Genomic DNA, 17,884 nt, shown 5'->3' with positions numbered 1-17,884 from the left:
AGTGACCAAGGAAGGGTCTGAGGGTCTCATGCAGCAGACGGGCTCAAGGGCTTCCCACCAGCACCGGGTCGGTCCAGAGAGGGACACTTCACCGACCTCGGAGTACCCCGGCGCCGTGAGCCGGCCACTTCGGTCCTGCAGGACGGACAGCAAAATCACACCGTGGATGTCATTTGCTCATTGACGGCTGCGTTACAATTAGATTAAAACGGGAGTTAATGGGTTTTTCTGTGCTGCTTGTACCAACCAGCTCCAGGGAGAGTATTAATGCGGCCCATTAATCCTATGGGTCGGTATAAATGTAATCCATATATTTTAAATCAAATTTTACTTCATCGGCTGGTACAGGATCCTCTTCTACCTTAAGAAATAAGAGCAGACTTAGACTCTCTCTCCTATAGGAAATGTTTCATTCCCAGCCCAGCCGAGACAGAAATAGCCAAGCTCTAGGATTTTCCCATATTTGGGATTTTTGCTCTCTACTAGATGATAATCACGACAACAATAACGTAATAAAGTCACAACCATTTACGAGCATCTGTTATGTACTAGAAACTTTGCTAGGTGCAGTTGAGGAAGAATATTATCTATTCCTATTTTCCAGGTGGGAAAGTCGAGTCTCAATAAAGATCCAGCGTTTGTGTAGGACAAGCTAGTAGATGGCAGAGCCAGAAGTCAATCCCTTGAACCTTGTCCAGTTCTGCCGCGTGGACTCTTTCCATTATTGCTCTTCCTTTTTTTGCACACTTTTATGTCTTTTATGACAATAGACTGTATTCGAGTCAACAAATGTGACCGGTGTTTACTATGGATGAAATCCCAGTGAGGACACAGGGAAATGCAGAGGCACCTGGGAGCAAGGATTTGGGCGTGACTGTGAGGAGTGAGCTTGTTTGGGGTGATATCATCATCATGTTACAGGAGTCCTTTGGCTAAATTAAGTTTAAATTTAGGAGGGCTGTAGTTTGAGAGAAACAAAGAAACACATGGAAAACAGAGCAGGTGCTTTCTTCTGTCCTGCTTACAATTTACAGAAGATTGGGATCTCATCCCAAGGGAAAATAGACAAAAAAAAATTAAATTATTAAATTAAATTAAATTAAATTAAATTAAAATTTTAAAAAAAAGGGAAAATAGACAAGTCTGCCAGTGGGTACAAGATAAATGGCAACCTGAGACTATGTGTGTCTTGTGACCAGCTCTAATGCACCTTCCCCAACAGAGGGAAGAGAGGAACCGGATATAGGATTGGGGGGCAGTGGGGTGTGTGTGTGAGAGAGAGAATGTGAATGGGGGTGTCTGTGTCTGCGTCCCCAGCACGTCTACACGGTTAACAATAATACAAAGAGCGCCTCATCTGTGAAAATCCTATCGGGTGAGGGTTGGAGGCAAGCACCAGATCTTTGTCAATTCAGAAACCCAACTACAGTATGAACTCCTTATATTTGTCCAAAATGTTGCAGTTTTTAGTATTCCCTCAACTCTCTTGCTGTTAAAACCCATCGTTTCTTATCAGAAAGGGAGACAGCACATGAGAGACTCCTAACTCTGGGGAACGAACTGGGAGGGGGGTGGAAAAGGAGGAGGGCGGGGGGTGGGGGTGACTGGGTGACAGGCACTGAGGGGGGCACTTGATGGGATGAGCTCTGGGTGTTATGCTATATGTTGGCAAAATGAACACCAATAAAAAATAAATTTAGAAATTGTTTCTAGGGGCACCTTGGGGGCTCAGTCTCTTAAGCCCCTGCCTTCAGCTCAGGTCATGGTCTCCTGGTCCTGGGATCCAGCCCCACATCCAGATCCCTGCTCAGCGGGCATCTGCTTCTTCCTCTCCCTCTGCCTCTCCCCCGACCCCCACTTGTGCACACTCTCTCTCAAATACGGTCTTTTAAAGAAAGTAATAATAAATAAAAATAAAAATAATAATAAATAATAATAAAAATAAATACATAATAAAATATAAATAATATAAATAATAAAATAATTAAAATAATTAAAATAAATAATAATAAATAAATAAAAATAAAAAAATAAAAAATAAAAAGTAATCTGTTTCTAAGTAATTTAACCTCAAAAATATGATTTAAAAAAAAAATAATAAAAGCACAGAGTGTAGGCAAAAGAGCTTAGAACAGAAGGTCAAGAAACTGGTCAATTCTCCTCCAGGATGCTGTAGAGATGGGACCTTGGGCATTTAGGGAACATGAAGCAAGATTCACTTATCATATAGATTTAGAAAGTCCCCCTCGTAGAAGTATTATCTAAACTGAGGCTGATAAAAATAGCAGTGGTTAGTGAAATAAGGCAGAGAAATGGGGTGAAGTTTTAATCCAGCCTGTGAAAGTCCAAAGGCAGTAAGGCCAGGTTTATAGGGTTTTAGTCTCCATACCCATGATTTTCCTCTTTTCTAAAATAAAGTCATAGTAAAATGTGATAGGCTCCTGGTTGATTAAATAAATGAAAAGGTAATCAAATAAAACAAACATACAAGATAACATTTTTCTATCATAAAGTATTAAACAACATTAAGGGACTTTTTAAATTTATCGTTTAATATGGAAGATTGTAATCGTGCCCAGATTAGAAATATCTGTCTCTCATTCAATAAAGGGATTTAAATGAGGCCATAAATCATGCATGAGGATTTCAGCTGGGTTTTCCATATCATTAGAACATTAGCCAAAGAGGCAAAATTAAAATATAAAAGCATGTCTATTTTACTAGCACTTTATATTTTAGGAATTCTTTTCTCACCCATTACCCCCCAAAAAAGTGGGGTGGGCTGTAGTTATTTCTAATAAGACTCTTAAGATATTTATCCAATAGTGGTCAGGATTTTGACTGAAATTAAAAAAAACATTTTAAATATTTGTTCAATTTTATTTTATTTATTTTTTAATTTTTATTTATTTATGATAGGCACACAGTGAGAGAGAGAGAGAGGCAGAGACACAGGCAGAGGGAGGAGCAGGCTCCATGCACCGGGAGCCCGACCTGGGATTTGATCCCCGGTCTCCAGGATCGCACCCTGGGCCAAAGGCAGGCGCTAAACCTCTGCACCACCCAGGGATCCCCTATTTGTTCAATTTTAAAGTAATAGGGAAACTTGTAACAGCAGGGAAGCAACTGAATTCCTTAGTTTTTTGTTTTTTTTTTAATGTCTCAATGGAATGAGCTTTGAAAGGGAGACAGTGCAGGGTGATACTGAAGGCGTAGGACTGATTGGAAGGTCATCAGTAAGGCCTCAACCATCCATCTATCCTCATCCAAATCTTCTATTCCGCTAACTTTGTATTGTCAGAAAGTCATTGCTTCCCACTCGATCCTGTACTCCTCCACAGTCTTCTGCATACGGAAAATCTCCAGAAGGGCCTCGCGTGACAGGTCATTAAGGGGAGTGGGAGGAGTCCGCCGGGGGGCCACAGGGATGGAGGCAACCTGCACTAACCGCTCGTTCGGGGGGGCTGCCTGGAGCCCCGTCAGGGAGAACGATGAGCCAGGCTTGGTCCCGTGGGCAGTAGGGCCCGATCCACACCGCCCAGCACGGGGGCGGCCCGGGAGGCTGGTGCATTTGTCGAACACCCCGTCCCTCCTCCAACGCGCTCGTCTGGCAAGTGGGACACCTTAGCTCAGCTGACAGCGCTTTGCCCACTGCCACTCAACCAGTCGAGAAATTGGGCAAAGAAACGAGAAGCAAAGAGTATCCAGTTTCCTGGGCTTCGAGTGTGGTGTTCTCCTCCTCACGCTCTCATCCACTTGACGACTGGATTTCATGTTATCAGGCCGTTCTTCAAGGTGACCGTGTGCGAAGGGACACTACGTAGTGGAGAGAAGGGGAGGGAAAATGGGAAGCCTCTGGAGTGTTGGCCAAAACGGTCTTATCTAGGGTAGGTTGAACCAATCCATTGCAACAAATTTTTATTTTTTTAAAAGATTTTATTTATTTATTCATGAGAGACACAGAGAGAGAGGCAGAGACACAGGCAGCAGGCTCCATGCAGGGAGCCTGACACGGGACTAGATCCCGGGACCCCAGGATCACACCCTGGGCTGAAGATGGCGCTAAACCACCGAGCCACCCAGGGATCCCTTAAAAAAGAAGACCATGAAACACCAAAACACCACACCTAAGAGAGACATATAAAGACTATAGATTCCCGTGGAACTGTATATCCTGAAATGACGGGGCCATTTGTTACGAGCAAACTTCAGTAATTCCGGAGAAGCATCCTATGGCCTTTCCCAGACACCTGATCCGTGTGATAAGCCAGGACGTAGGTGACAAATACTGCAGCCTCCGCTGTGTCGCAGGGTGTCAGAGCCGGAGCACATGGAAGGAAGCGTCATGAGCAAAGGAAGAGGACGCCTGGCGCTAGCGTTTCGTGGAAGTGGCCAGGACTGACGGGCACGTAAAGGCCATAAAGGTCTCGTGCGCGACCTCGTGTGTGGGGAGGGAGGCAGCTGACCTCGGCCGACAGACTCCTGTGGCTCCTCGGGGCCCCCGCCTGCTGCTCCTGCCTCCTTCCGGGCACGATCCCCTGCATCCTCCACGGGCCCAACGAGAGCTCCTGGAAGCGGCGCACATTAATTCTGCCTAAGAAAACCCAAAGTCCCCCATTTTCAAACAGTATTTTATTTGCTTCCCAGAACCATTCCTAAGACTGTGCTGGAAAGAAAACGATGGGCTGTGGAGGTGCCATTCAGATACTATAGCCACCCCGGAACCAAGGGACCCCTTGAATGCCCTCCCAGAGGCTCCCCGGGCTCGCACGCCCCGTCACCCCCGCAAGGGCCTTACCCAACTCCATAAAGGCCGCTCTCAGAAGGACACGTAGTGGATTAACTGGAAGAAAATAACTTCTCCGGTGCCCTGCACATGCAGCCTTTAGCATGTAAGCGAGAGCACAGCAAACACGGCAAGAGCCCAGTGCAAATATTTGCTAATTTGAAATGTTCGGTGAAGAACAAATCCCACAGAATAGACCCCCTCGTAGCTTGGCACGATAGCTCCTGAGTGAAATGTGGATTTGCGGCCCGCTCAGGTGGCTGTGGGAGGAGGGCCGGGGCTCCGCCCCCGGGAGGCTCGTTTTGCCTGAAACCTGCCGTGCCAGGGAGTGTAGGTGAAGAGCTGGGGGTGTGCGGCCCACGCAGGTGCCCCCGGCACGGCCAGCGCTGCCCAGGGGGGCGGGAGACATGGGCTGAGCTGCTGCCAGAAGCCGGGCCTGCTCTGGCCTGGACAAGGCAAGGCCCCTTTGCCATCCTGGCCCAGGTCCGGGCCTCCTTCAGCTGAGTGGGCTCCCAGCTGTACCCTGACACGTGCACAGGTCTGCCCACGGCTAGCGCCCCAGACTGGGAGGCCACAGCTGCACTGCTATTCCCAAAGCCTCGAGCTACAGGCACCCCCGGAGCAACACCTCAGTACCCAAGCGGAGCAGGGTGTGCTGTCCAGGCCTGGCCCTGTGCCACCCCTACCTCCACCTGAAGCCCGCTGTGGTTCCTGGCCCAGGGGGTGGTGACCCCAAGGGACATCTGAGCCACATGTGGACTCCTGTGGCTGAAACGGCGATGGGCAGGGCCCCTATGGGAAGCAGGCAGGTGGGCACAGAGGCGCCTCATGTCTTATGAGGAGACCGAGGCTTGAAGCCTCACCTTCCCCAAGCACCGCAGAGGAAGGGTTCCTCTGGCTCTTGCAGGAGGTAGATGGCCCCCTGCCACCACGCCCTCCACCCAGTGCCCCCCCAGCTCTGCCCCGGGAGCGCGGTGGTGCATCTCTCTCCCAGGGCCAGGCCCGGCCGCCAGACACCTGCAGCTCTGGAGCAGGGAGAGCCATCCAGGGCCCAGAGGAATCAGGTCCTTCACAAGGGGACACACGCAAGACCCAGACTTGGAGCTACTGGCCTCCAAAGACCTTTTTTCTACATGCCAACAAGTTGCCTCTGAAGCAAGTGACACGAATCTCCATGTCACCGACAGACACTTTGTGCAAAACACCGTGGAAAATCCAAACTGAAACAAAGGCACGGTCTGTGCTCCCGCACTCACAATCTGCGTGGGGCCATGAGATTGAGGAGCTGGCACCAGCTTGGATGCCTGGGGTTTCCCTCCCACCGAACAGTCCTCTGACGCTAGACGGGGGTGTCCTACAATTCCGCTCAATTCTGACACTCCCAGGGGACCCATCGACCTCCACGGACTGAGGGAGTCACTCAGTCACAGGAAACCGACCCCAGCCCTGACTTCAGACGCCAGCTGCAACTCCAGGTTGTCACCTGTACTGCTGAATAACGGGCTACAAGTTGGAGGTTCCAACCCCACCTCCGCCAACTTCTTGGGTTTGATTCATTCGCTAGAGAGCCTCACAGAACTCAGAGAAACGTTTCCCTACTATTTTGCCAGTTTATTATAAATGGACAAGGCTCAGGACCCGCCAGATGGGAGAGATGCATAGAGCAGGGTGCAGGGAAAGGGGTAGAGTCTTCATGTTCTCTGAGTCCTACCACTCTCCCCAAATCTCCATGTTCACCACCCTGGAAGCTCTCCAACCCCACTCCTTAGAGCTTTTATGGAGGCTTCATGGCATGGATATAACTAATTAAATCATTGACCATCGGCAATGGCTCTCAATCTGCAGCCCCTTACCCTTCCCAGGGCGGTGGGGGGGCCTGAACCTCCAACCTTCTAATCACCTGGTCTGTTCCCTGGAAAGCAGCCCCTAGGGAACCTAGGGACTTTCCAAAGCCAAAACAAAAGACATCTTGATTGTTTCATCCCTTGGAAATCCCAAAGATTTTAGAAGCTCTGTCCAAGAAACAGATGAAAACTAAAAAATATATATATATTTCTTTTCATAAATTGCAATTTCATAGGGACATAGAGTTTGGAAAAGCAAATTCCAACACAGAAAAACTGATCTGTGCCTTATGAGTTTAAAGGTTGTCAAGACCAGTCTGAGCAGAGACCACAGAAAACTTCAAGAGAAAGGTCATATTATTTCTCCTGTAAAAGGAAGGTTGGATGAAAGAGCCAGCAAACATTTTCCGTAAAGGACCAGACAGTCCATAGTCTAGGCTTTGTGGGCTACACGGTACCTGTGGAACTACTGGGCTCTGCAGAATCGAAGCATCATAACAGCCACTGACTACGTGTACGAAGGAGGGCATGGCCGTGTTCCCATAACATGGATTTTCCATAACGGGTGGCAGGCTGGATTTGATCTGCAGGCCACACTTCGCCGATTCTTGGGTTGGACTATAGATTTAATTATAGCCCTTTCAGTCCGGCTTCAAGACCTTTCCAGCCGGACTGAAATCTACCTTTTCAATATGTCTGTACTTCTCAATAGGTGAAAGATATTAAAGAAGTTCCGCTTGAGTTCCATGCCCTACATAGAGAAAAATTAGCTTGGCTAGAACAGAGGATTCTGGTGAAGAGCAGAGAGGCTGAAACATAAATTTGAGTCCAATGGCACAGCGCCTTGAGTGTTAGATTGGGAGATTTATACCTTAACCTGGCCGTGGAGAACATTTTAGGTAGTTAGGCAGGAAATGGAGATATTTCTATGAGTATTCTGTTTTTTTGTGTTTTTTTTGTTTGTTTGTTTTTTTGAGATCAAGGGTTTGTGTTTTTCTCTTTTTTTTGGCTTTTTAAATTTAGTTTTATTTATTTTATTTAATTTTTTAATAAATTTATTTTTATTGTTCAATTTGCCAACATACAGAATAACACCCAGTGCTCATCCTGTCAAATGCCCCCTCAGTGCCTGTCACCCAGTCACCCCCACCCCCCGCCCACCTCCCCTTCCACCACCCCTAGTTCGTTTCCCAGAGTTAGGAGTCTCTCATGTTCTGTCTCCCTTTCTGATATTTCCCACTCATTTTTTCTCCTTTCCCCTTTATTCCCTTTCACTATTTTTTATATTCCCCAAATGAATGAGACCATATAATGTTTGTCCTTCTCCGACTGACTTATTTTTCTTGACTCCATAGAGGCCAGTAATGCTATATTTGTGAAAGACGTGGAGATGCCCCACCCAGACACCCCTTCATCGGAGGAGCGTAGTCTACAGCCAGGCTTCAGCTCCCAGTTCCTTCAGGACCTGCCTGTACTCCGTGAGGGGTCTTGCCCAAAGGAAGCCCTTCCCAGGCAATCCGTACCTGGTGACTGAGATGGGCAAGGTGTAAAGTCCTCTCGGAGGGACCTGCCGATGGGCAGCATTTGCTCTGAAGCTTGCTGCCGGATTTTCTCAGGCTTTGTGGGGCCCACGTGGCGGTTTAACCTCCACCACCGCCCAGGGCTTCTTGCACCTTTCCCTTGGAGGGTTGAGTTGAGTACCCTCAAAGTCCATATATTGAAGCCCTAACCCCTCAGGCCTCAGAATGTGACTTTATCTGGAAACAGAATCGTTGCTGGTGTAACTATGATGGGTCATACTGAAGTAAGGAGGGCTGTAATCCCACATGACTGCAGGACGCAGAAGAGGAAAAACTTGGAGCCGGAGACATGCACAAGGAGAAAGGGTACGTGAACCTGAAGGTGGGAGCTGAGGTGATGCTGTCGCGGCCAAGGAAAGCCGACATCTCCAGGAAACTCCCAGAAGCCGGAGAGCAGCCTTCCAGATCCCTCCCCAGCCTCAGAAGGAACCGGCCCTGCCACACCTTGACCTCGGACTCTGAGCCTCCAGGACTGCCGGGCAATACATTTCGATTGTTTAAGGCACCCAGTTGGTGGTGTTTTGTCCTGGCAGCCCTGGGACTCGGAGACACCATCTCAGCACTTACTGCCAGAGAAGCCAACCTGAGGCGACATTTAATAGAAAAAATAACTTGAAAATACAAAACAGAAATGTGGCATGCCCTGAAATAAAACGTAAAAACACCCCTAAAGTTTCGCATTCGTGTATCAGGGACAACAAGCTTCAAATTATTTATATTACGAAAGGCTGTGTGTGTGCGTGTTTTAAAGAAAACAAGTAAAACAAAAACAGAGGCCAGAGCAAAAGCAGCAGAGTCAAGAATGTGGGAAAATAATTAGCAGCATAATAAGAGTATCTTCCTACAATATCAAAAGTATGGGTTGATTAAGTAACATGACATTGTGGCCATACTGCGGACCCACACAGCGAGAGAACGGAAATGTTCCAGGTGAGAAATTTCATCAGTCTACCTCTAGATAGAAACCCCTGCATTCCAAATTGTTTAATATATTTAAATTCTGGACTTTACTAAGTTTATCCTGCTAGAGCCAATAATGGAAGATGCCTTCTTTGTTCTAAAAGATATCTAGATTAAACCCAACGTAACAAACTTTTTTCCCGATAACAAGACAATGTCTTCCAAAGTTTTTTTTTTTTTTTTTTATCTTTTTTTTTTCTTCCAAAGTTTTAATCATGACCTGGAAACTTCCACTTCTGTTACACGCCAGGGGCCTGGTTGGTTATTACCAGGGCTCCAAAGGCCTGAGCTCAACCCACGGTCACTCAGATGAAGTATTAATGTGGATTTTCACCCACATTAATAGGATATAGAGGGCATCAAATTAAATACGGCTGTGTGCACCCTATGCCAAGTCCGCCTTAGGCGAGCACGTGAGTAACTTACTTCCTCTCCCTGAATGTCCTTCGTCTCGTTTGGAAAATTGAAGCTTGAATCAAATAAGCTCTAAATTTCGGTGGTTCTAAGATTCCAATAACGGTGGACAACGAGCAGAAGAAAATCTTTAAAGACACGCATATAGGATTTAAGAGAAATGCTTGTTGAACAGCCGGAAACCGTGCCCCCCTGCAGCCCGCCGTGAGCGCCCGCACTCTGGCATGAGGATGCTGATCTCACTATGTTATTCCTTCTTTTCTTTTTTTTTTTTCTTATTTTTATTTTTTTACGTTATTCCTTCTTGACCTCCCGCGGTCATGTTCCCTCCTTTGAAGGCGACATAATGGAAAACACACAGTCCTCGTAACAAAACGTATCTGGGCTCGTGTAGTATTTTTACCACTTAACAAAAGGCTCTTTAGGGCACATAACATAAACTCCATAGGATTTGCTTTATCCCTGCTGATAAAAGGAAGATGCCCATGTGATTTATGTCTCCATAAATCTGATTAGGAAGAGCAGATGGCAATGCCACCCTAAAGATGTCACCGCGAGAAGCGGTCACGATAGGTGCGGAGGACCTGTGCTCGGAAGGTGCTCAACAAAGCAGCAGCTACCAAGAGTCTCCTTATGATAACGTGTGTCGATGTGAGCGCTCTAGAGTCTTCAATCCTTTTCCTAGCATTTGCTTCTTTAATTTTCTCAGCAGAATTAACGAGTCTAGGAAGCAAATAATAAAGCTGGGGAGATTTCCAAGAATATACCCACAGAGCACATAAAACCAGGAGAGTATCTTCTCTTTCCCCCTCGTGCCTCCGCTGATTGGGGAAATAAACGAGTCTTCAGCAAACATTCCCGGCACCGGATGATATTTCCAAGCGCTGTGTTGTGCCTCCGAATGTCTGCGTGAGTTAATTATCTTCATGAATACTGGTAATTACTTGGAAAATATGCTTCCGCATCTACTTCGTAGCTTCACTGAGGACTCAATCAGGAGGCCGAGAGCCTATTTGCTCTCCGAGAGGATCTGGGATGAGTTAGATGCTCCACATGCACCCTGACCTTCCACAGGAAACGGGGTGCTTGGTAGGGACGACGAGCTCGTGTTAGCGAAGGATTCTGAGCATCAGATCTGGAAGAAAATTCAAACAAACACTAGTTTAGTCTACTCCTCATTTTTACTGAAGTAACTGGGACCTGGAGGATGAAGTGATTTATCCACGGCTGCACCGCTGAATGGCACCACTCGGACTAAGACCCGCAGGGCCCCTCTTCCCACTTACCACCCTGCTTCAGCGCGGGGGGGAAAAAATAAAAGGGAAAAATATTAATACAGACTATTTTTTCATGTTTTGGAGCCACATTAAAATGCGGATATACAGTCTTGTTGTACAACCATGTCTGTGTCCTTCCATCCTTGTCTTGGGGCTAAAGGAGATGAGAACACCCAGAGCACGTCGACACGGCTGGTTACCGTTTATCAAAACCTCACGATGTATCTCAAATCCTACACGAGATCTACATGCAGCGACTCCCTGAATGCTAATGGCAGCTCTACAAAGGAGACAAAGCTCACCTTACGTCACAAAGGAGAAAACTGAGGCACAGAGTGGCTCGCTCCCCAGCCATGGGGCGGGGACGGGTGGTGTCATGGGAAGAATGTGGGCTTTGGCCCCAGAAAGATGTGGGCCTGACCGACAGCGCGGCGTGGCCGTGAGCTGGTTCCTCAGCCGCCGTGACCCTGTGGCTCCAGAGCCGTCGGGAAACCTGTGTCCGGGGGGCTTCAAAGGGAGCCGAGGAGGCTCGGGCACAGGGTAGGTGTCAGTAAATGTCGCCTTTATCATCTCTGAGGCCACGCGTGGCTCCGCCATTTGGCGCCCCGGAAAGCAGGGGGGAGAGCACGGAGGGCACAAGGCGGAGGACCAGCTGGGCCCGGGTGCAAGTGCCACCCCCTGCCAGAGCTGAGAGACCTTGGCCTTGCTCCAGCCATGCTCCAGCCACGGCGTCTCCATGCACCTGTGAGCTCCCCGGGGGCTACCTTGCTTCCCCGGTGCCTTTTCTGGGGCTCAGCAGGGTCTCAGAAGGGGCCATGAGCAATGCAAGGAGCGATGCTCATTGTCCTGAGCAGGGACACAGGCCTGTCCTGCCACTGCACTGGGTCCCCGCGGGGCCCCTCACACAGCCATTCCCCTCACTCCCCCAAGGACCCAAGCTCGGAGATGCCAGCGACGTTACGGTCTTCGTGTTGCTCTGGTTCCTACACTCAGAATCCCACAGTCCTTGTGTGTCCAATTTCACCTGAAGAAGTCACATTTTCTCAAGAAAACAAAGGAAGGCATGTGCGTGCGCGATCAAAGCACCTTACGTGTTCACGCGTCCCCCAGCCCCGGTCCCAAAGCCCGGGTTGCCACCCAGGTACCGTCTGAGAACCCAGGCTGACCACACCGCCCCCCCCCACCTCTTCGTTCGACACGCGGCACCACGTTACCGACCTAAAGACATCTGCCATCTGTGAAGTCCTATTTTTAGCGCCCGGGAAACCAAAATATTAATCACCTTTAAATACTAACACCTTTTTTCCCCCACGGATCCTTTTGATCCTCTCTTGCAATTTCTCCCCAGTATTGCTGTTTGTCAGAATCTACCCGAACAAAAATGCCCACGGAGGCTCCTGCAATTCAGTCGTCACCTGCGTGTATAGGTAAAGGCCCAGGACATGCGTTTAGAGATTTGGGAAATAAGTAATAAACGAACGCAGCGTCCAGATTTACGTCGACGGGGCTCCCCGGCTGCAGGGCTGCTCCCACGGAGTCTAAGCAGTGACGCTCGCGGCTGTTCTGCGCTTTTCAAGAAACGGGACCATGAGCACAGTGAAGGGCTTTCAATCTTTCCTATGAGGGGAAATTTGCTTTTACATATAAGGATTTGAGGTCTGCAAAGCAGGATGATGCCCACCCGCTGCAAAGTGGCATCGTCGAGCTTCTCCATCCTCCCTCCTGCTAATCACCATGTTTCAAAACTTGCCCACGTCTCTCAACTTGCACCAAGAGATTCACACGCAGTAACTCGACTCATCTTAACGACAACTCTACAAAGGTGATGAAGTCGACCTCGTGTCGTAAATGAGGAAACTGAGGCACAGAGCAGCTCACTCCTCCCGTCCTGAAGGAGGACACGGCGGGGCCACGATTCGGATTCAAGTGAGCCTCACTCCCACACTCCTGTCCTCACTCGTGCCTCCTCACCGAGGTCTTGATATCTCTGGCAACCAACTGTAGCGTCGCGACTCTTCAAAGTCAAGCCATGAATTAAAATATCCGTAACTCGGGCAGCCCAGGGGGGGCTCAGCGGTTTAGCACCACCTTCGGCCCAGGGCGTGACCCCGGGGTCCTGGAATCAAGTCCTGCGTCAGGCTCCCTGCATGGAGCCTGCTGCTCCCTCTGCCTGGGTCTCTGCCTCTCTCTCTCTGTGTGTCTTTCATTAATAAATAAATAAAATATTTTTAAAAATAAAATAAAATATCCGTAACTCATAGCCAATAAAAAAACTAATAAAATCGTGAGGCACAGTGGAAACCATAACATTTTAAAACAGACAATTAAATCATGACGTTAATAAACTTGCTGAGAGTCTAAGGCCTGAAAGAATCACGGTCTGTGCGGGTGGGAGTCCCCCCCGTGGGGAGCGCAGACCCCACGGCCCCTTAGGGACCTGCCGATGGCCCATGGGTGCACCGCGGGCGGGACCACGGAGACGGGCGGGAGCAGAGGAGGCAGGTGGGGCTTTGCAGGTGCCATTAGGCAGACGGGCGATGCAGGTTCCTTGCTGGCCGCCTGGGGCATCTGTGCTGGGGCCCAGCGCCTCTGGGGGGGGGGGGGGACGGCCGGGCCGCAGGTGCCTCCCCGCCTGCCGGGGACCGGCCTCGGGAACCCTTCTCCCCTCTGATCAGAGTTCCCGCGAGGACGGAGACCTAGACTCCACAAGGCCCCGCCGTGCCCCCACCCGGGAGTGACAGCGCGGGCCTCAGCGGGCCCGTCCTAAGCAGGTGTCCTCGCGGGTCGGACCCCAGCTGGCCTGCAGGGGACATGGCCGGCGGGAGGAGGCGGCTGCACGCTGACCTGGCTCTCCCGGGGCCTTGGGCCGTCCGTGTCCAGGGCCACAGGTGCCCGAGCGCAGCACGAGGTGGAGAAGGCCCAGGGGCCGCAGGTGACGGGCCAGGGGTGACGGGCTGGCACAGCCTCCTGCCCTGGGCTCCGGGGCCGCCACCAGGAGGGGCACGGGGGCGGGGTACACGCTCAGAGGCTCAGCCTCGGGCTACACTCCCAGCCGGCGGGGCTGCGTTTTGAGCTGCTTCCAAGGTTTGGCACTAGCGCCCTCGGCTGCACGCCGTCCTGCACCTGCCCTGCAAGACACGCGTGGGGCGGCCGTCCGGGTGCAGAGACACAGCCTGAAGGGGGCAATAGGCTCCTGAGAGGCTCGAACCCCAACACCGCCCGCTGTGGCCACGGGGCCCAGTCCAAAGAAGCGGGACACCCAACGGAGGCCAGCACACCGAGGCCGCGGGGTCGCGGGGCCACCGCCGGGGAGCAGAGCCGGGCCCAGGCGGTGGACGTCCCGGGCTCGGGGCCCTCCCTGCAGGCAGCCTCCCTGCGGGACTATTTCCCCGGAAGCCCCTGTGATGACAGGGGGCATGACCCCAGGCCACCCGGGCACTCCCGGGGCCTCCTGCCCACCCGCAGCCGGGCCCGGCCCCGGGGACAGCGACCTCACCCTGTCTGCTCCTGATCCTGCCCTAAATCACCAAGGGCACCAGGACCCTGAGCCTATCTTGTGAAAGGAGTAAAACCCGGTTTATAGGCTACTGTCACCAGCCTGACTTCACAGTCTCGCCGGAGCATCTTACCGCGTCACTGGCTGGCCTGCGACCTGGGCCCGTCCCAGGCCTCCGTCCTACCCCGCGTCACTGGCTACGCCCCCGGGGCTACCAACGGTTTTCAAGAATCATTCTCGGATCCCACGGCCGCTCAGCTGTCAGCACGACCCCGGGAACAGCCCCGGTACACGGGGGCCGAGACCCACGGAGGACTGACCCAGGTGAAAGCCCCTCAGACAAGAAACAGAAGCAGAGAACGACCTTTGGCAGTAGTGCTATAGCCGACATCCGAACCCGGGACCTCCCGAGGGGTCAGTGGAGAAATGTGTGACGTCCCTACAAATCCTTCTTTGGGTCCATCTTCACTGCATTTTGTTTCTGTCCTTCAGTTGGCCCTCTCTGTCCTTTTCCAGAGAACTGGTCTGTGTCTTTTCATTACATTTGGTTCTTAAGTATATTGGTTATAAAACACCAAGTAATTACAACTGAAAAAAAGATAAGATGAGAAGGAGATGCAAAAAAAAAAAAAAAAAAAACAAATAAATAAAAATTTTAAATTTAAAAAGATTTCAGAAAAAAAAATTGATGAAAAAAATTAAATTCAAATTCAAATTTAAGGGATCCCTGGGTGGCGCAGCGGTTTAGCGCCTGCCTTTGGCCCAGGGCGTGATCCTGGAGATCCGGGATCGAATCCCACGTCGGGCTCCATGTGCATGGAGCCTGTTTCTCCCTCTGCCTGTGTCTCTGCCTCTCTCTCTCTCTCTCTCTTTGTGACTATCATAAATAAAAAAAATAAAAAAAATAAAAAATAAAAAATAAAAAATAAAAAATAAAAAAAAAACAAATTCAAATTTAAAAAGATTTTAGAAAAAAATTGATGAATACTTTATTAAGATCTTAAGCCTAGATTTTTTAAAAAAAAAAATTTTAAGCCTAGATTTTAATGATTTTGAAATGAATTCATGGATTCTCCTATTCCCCAAACATTTGGTTATGATTTTGGGTACAGTCACATAGCAAACATAATGCAGTTGCCTGCCAGAGGTCTTTTTGTCAAATGTTGTCCTTTCCACCTTTTTTTTCTGAAGCCAGTTTAGGTTGGTTCCATCAATATCAAGTGTTCTGTATGACGGCCGCCGGGTAATTTTTGCCCAACGGTTCACTTCCACTTGGTGTCCTCCTTTACTTCGCGGCACAGGGACATAAGCAGGTGCCGGGTTCCTCAGGATGCTGTAACCACCGCGTCCAGACATCGTGTTCCCAACCACCGTCACCATAATAGACCTTAAATCCTTTTTCAGATTAAAGAAACAAGTTAGCCTAAATCCAACGAATTGGCATAAAAATAGTTAAGGCCATAGACCAAAAACTGCCTGTCCTAGGTGATGATGAAAGCAGTGCAGGGTCCCAATTAAAGGCCCTGGGCACCAAACTTTTCAGGAGAGAGGCGAGTAATTCAGTCTCTAAGCTAGTTTTGTTCCAAAAAAGGAAGAGTGGGAAAAAAAAAACAAAAAAGGAACAGTGGTAACTGCTATTTGAAGGCTTTGGGGAAATTGGTAAAACTGGCAGTGACTGTGGGACTCCCAAATGGAAGTAAAATTTGAAGACCCCTAAGCCATTCCGGGCTGTGTCGGAGAGATGGTGTTCGCTCGTGCCCCTCGCCCCGGGAGGGAAGGGCAGCTGGCACCACCTGCAGCTCCGGAGAACGTGCAGAAGGCGGGGAAGCCGCAGAGGCTGCCCCAGAGCCACATGGTCGCTTCGAAACAGGGATTCCCAGGACCTCGTGTCAAGGAGGTAAGAGTGCGAGGTCCTTCGGAATCGCTCCGTGCGGTTCTCGCGCACGCGGCCTGCTGGGGTCAGAGGAGTCCTGCACAGATGAATGCGACCTAAAGCCCGTTTGGCTTCAGAACCCACGGCAGTCGGCCACCAGTTTTGCAGATGAATGCTCCAGGCATCTACCCGCTCCTCATTTTTTGGCATCGCGCCGTATTTCCATCTTTGAGGGATTGCAAAACTGGGGCGAGGCCCCGAGGGCAGGTCACTTTCGTCATCTCTCTGAGGGCTGAGGACAGCTTGCGTGACACGACATTTTTTTTGCTTTTTTAAGATTTATTTATTTATTTATGATAGACATAGAGAGAGAGAGGCAGAGACCCAGGCAGAGGGAGGAGCAGGGTCCATGCTGGGAGCCCGATGTGGGACTCGATCCCGGGTCTCCAGGATCACGCCCTGGGCCAAAGGCAGGCGCCAAACCGCTGCGCCCCGCAGGGATCCCCAGACACAACATTTTTTCTGATGGTGTCTAAGTGCAAAGGGTTCACACCGTACGATCACTGTGGGTATGTTGGATCTATCAGAACGAGCAGAAGCAACCTCGCCAGCGTTCTCCCTCCTATTGCTTCATATGCTCTCAGATGCCCTGGGGTTCTCACGGCACTTTACGAGGTGGCCGTGGGATGTTGGTACCCCCATGTTCCAGACGGGAGGACCCGACGTGCATGACCTTCGCGAGGAGCTACAGTTCAAAAACACGCAGCCACGCCAATGAGGCGCAGATATCCTTCCTGCAGCCGCGGTGCTCGCGCCTCGAGACCGAGCTTCCCAGGAAGTGTTCCCGGGAGGGTCTCGTTAGTGGGTTCCCGGCCGCGGCCTTCCTGGGTTCTTCGAGGACTCACCAGGGCGGACACAAGGAGCTGGAACTATGGAAGCTGGCAGGTCAGACTGTCTCCAAGGAGCGCCTGCTAATTTCTAAGAATTTGCTAATGTATTAATAGATGGGGTCGCGCAGTTGCGTGATGCACCCAACCCATCTCCACTTCTCAGCAGAAGGAAACTCCTCCCGGGAAAGGAGGCACATAGGAAAGGACAGAAATGGGTAGAGGAGGAAATCCCAACTCCTCCTGGATGGAGTCAGAGGACCCTCCCGTGAGAACACGATGCTTGACACGGGCTGGGAGGCTGGAGGGCGAGCCGTCGACTTCCACGTGCTGCATCCCACCCCCCAGGCCAACCGGGTGACCGAGCGTCGCCGCACAGATTACAGATAGTGTCATAATCTCCATTGCAACCCATTACAATCCAAAAAGTGCACTCGAATTAGAAGAAAGCAACTAAACTTAAGCTACTAACTGCCCGCATGTTGGCTATTCTCCGTTCTTCTTGGAGAAGCAGTGTCTGGACCAGACGTTTTGAGGAATGGTCAGTCAACACCATCAACACTCTGGTGGTGACTAATGACCAGAGAGACGGGACAGCAGAGTCATGTTTGCAGGAGAACAAGAGAATCCTGCGCACCCGGGCTACGCTAGCAGACGGCAGATGCTAGAATTATAAATAATAAATAATAAATAATAAATAATAAATTAATTAATAATAAATAATAAACAATAGATAAATGAATTAATAATAAATAAATGAATTAAAA

This window comes from Vulpes vulpes, chromosome 3 (genome assembly GCF_048418805.1).
Source record: "Vulpes vulpes isolate BD-2025 chromosome 3, VulVul3, whole genome shotgun sequence".
Classification (NCBI taxonomy): domain Eukaryota; kingdom Metazoa; phylum Chordata; class Mammalia; order Carnivora; family Canidae; genus Vulpes; species Vulpes vulpes.
The sequence above is the reverse complement of the archived record's forward strand: the minus strand, read 5'-3'. Positions refer to the sequence as shown.